General features: G+C 37.5%; 1 long non-coding RNA gene across 1 annotated transcript; it reads right to left on the reverse strand.

Moving 5' to 3' along the window:
* Window positions 1-319: 319 nt before the first annotated feature.
* Window positions 320-2,508, reverse strand: LOC139146360 (uncharacterized). Its single transcript, XR_011555123.1, has 4 exons — window positions 2,017-2,508; window positions 1,352-1,630; window positions 867-1,079; window positions 320-498 (listed from the first exon to the last, which is right to left on the reverse strand). It is a non-coding gene; the product is annotated as an uncharacterized lncRNA (long non-coding RNA).
* Window positions 2,509-2,860: the final 352 nt, after the last annotated feature.

Raw genomic sequence — 2,860 nt, forward strand, 5'->3', positions numbered from 1 at the left:
CCTGATGCTAAATCTGATATTATTGAGGTCTGCATGAATATGCTCCCCACCCTGTTCCCCATGAAAACCGCAGCCAATCCCATCTTCGGATCATGGGAGGTTGTGATTTCCAAGGATGTGTAACTTCGGTGAGATCTTGGCATCAGGACATTGCTGCCTGTAGTAAGCCATGAGAGCATCTATATTTGCTTCTAGAGAAAGAGAAAAAACAAACCAATTAAAATGGTCAGTTGGCACATACTCATAAAGCTCTTGTATACCAGTTACCCCACTTCCAGATGATAGGATTGTTTCTATACAGAAGTATACCTTACCTAAGTAGTCGATTTCTCCAGCTTCCATGTAGTTAGATGAGCTGTATGCAGCATGGCACTTGGCAAACAATTTGAAAAGTTTGTTGAATTTCTCACATACAGTCACGGCTTCAGCAGTAATCTCTTGGTTTCTCTTTCCCACTTCATCAACTACAGCTTGTGTGAGCATATCAATGTTGCAGTCCTACATGCATGGATGAGAACATATTGCATGTGTGAAGTTTAAAGGCGCCCTTCTCAATGTGTCAACAGCCCATTAACAGTTTGTCATTCTTTTGTTTTCAATTGAAATTTTTATCAAGTAAATAATATTTATATTAGATAAATCTGATAATTGAGTGGGGGCTTTAAAGAAGTTTGGTAGGCTCAATAATGGTCAGTTAAGAAGTGGATAATCACCACAGATAAGTCATTTTCTTGATTTCCAAATGTAATGCCTGATAAGTGTGTGATACAGAACTTGTGCAGATGACATGTATATTCTGTCTGTGCTTGTCAAATTCTGTATCCAACATCATGCATGACTCTACTTTGCACAGTTTGTCAACTAACCTGTTAACATTTGTGCACATGATTTCCAACAAATGCCTTTCCATGATATGCCTGCTGGTGGACATTTAGTTTTTGCAGAGTGTTGTCAAATGTCTTCACAAGAAGACCGTCTGCAGCCTCTATTCTTTTATCCAGCTTACTAACTTCCATTTCAAACATATTGTAGAAGCGTAGGTAAATACCCAGGTCCAGATGAAGACTCGGCACACACACCTAATTGTTTTTAAACAGAAGTAAAAATATGGATGTGGAAGTCTTTACCTACAGTATCAAACCCAAGGAGAGAAGGTCTTCAACCTTTCTCACAAAAATTCAGTATAAAGAGTGCCATTTCAAAGTAGGAAAACAGAGTACATTGTGATCCACACAAATGTAAATATTACAGATTAATTTGTCCATGTGTTAGGAGTGTTACTAGATCTAGTTGGGTTGGGTAATGTGTATAATTGACAGCACTAAAACCCTAACAAGTCTTGCATAATTACCTGTGTTATTGGGATGTCAAATATTGGTTCATTTATTGCATTGTTGAAGTGCTTTGCATTTGACAACTTCCCTTTGCCAGGTTCAGGAATTCATTGTAGTCCTTGGAAATTCGTTCAAGGGTCCTGGGTTGTGAAATTCTCAGTTGTCTTGGTATCTGGGACTCCTCTTGGGTTACCAAACACCACAGACAAAAATGTCTTCCACTTGGTCCACTTAAACCGTACATCTTACAAAGATACTCATAGTCTCCGAAAGCAAACAGCCTGAATGTCTTTCCCCTAAGACAAATATAGAGAATATGTGCAAAAAAACAAAACAAGTGAAAGTGAGTATTTTAAAACCAGAAGACCATTAAGTAACATCTTGACTGAATTCTGCAGACAATTTCATATATTTCACCAGCAGATCTTGAACCCACACCTACCGCACCTAATTGCGTAGCTGGGACATAAGACCGCTCCGCCATATTCTTAACCCTAAAAAAGGTTGATTCAACAACTGACCTAGTTTTTAACAATCTACCCTAGCCCAGCAGCATACATGTATATACTAGTGTTTTCTGTGAACTCATAAAATGATCAATATCTACACATAACTTTCTGTATATTTTCTGTTAAAAATTCCATTGTTGCAATATCAATAAAAAATAGAAAAACAAACTTACTGGTCTTCCTGTTTTGTGGATGGCTGTTTTTCCTTCTGCTGATTTATTTAGTTTACTTTTCAGTAAATGTGTTGCCACTTTGTCCAAGTCCTTTGTGAGTGGTAATTCTATCGGACGCTCTAATACTGACAGTATGCTTGCTGTTTGTTCACTTTGTTTATTTGACTCTGTAATCTGACTTGGTGTACAGCTGTGCAATTGAGGTCAGTGGAGTTGCAAATTTGTTGACATGTTTGGCATTTCATTGGTATTTTCATTGGTATTGGCCCATTTCATTGGGCATTTTCAGTAAGAAATACTTCAACAAGACCTTTACTACAAAAAACATGTTCACATGATGTCTCCAAAGGATAAGTGAAAACAGACAGGCAAATGGTGCATTTTACATCATCCATTGGTATTGGCTGGAATTGGTCAGGCCATCGAAAGTTGGTGACATTTCAGCTTGTTGCATTAAGAGAGCCTTACCATCCTCTGTTAAAATTAAATCAGTTTGGCAGTCACTGTCATGATTTGTTTTGATTTTGTTGGTGGTCTGCCCCGTTTTATCTTTTTGGGCTTTCCTCCTTTACTTTGCTGTTTAAATTCTTTACAAACACTGCATTCTCCTGTTCTTGGGTGGGGTTCCCATACATCATTGATGGAAGAAAATACTGTATCATTGAACAAACGCTTTATAACATAAATAACAAATGTGGTTTGGATGCACATCCTGTTCATCAGTCTTTACATTAATACAACAATAAAAGAAATCTGATCTGTATATTTAGAACATAATTTAGGACATTTTCCTGTTAGCTCATCTACTGAATTTTGGGCCCTACCCCCAAAAATTCTGCACATT

Source organism: Ptychodera flava, chromosome 12, assembly GCF_041260155.1.
Source record: "Ptychodera flava strain L36383 chromosome 12, AS_Pfla_20210202, whole genome shotgun sequence".
In the NCBI taxonomy this organism is placed as follows: Eukaryota; Metazoa; Hemichordata; class Enteropneusta; family Ptychoderidae; genus Ptychodera; species Ptychodera flava.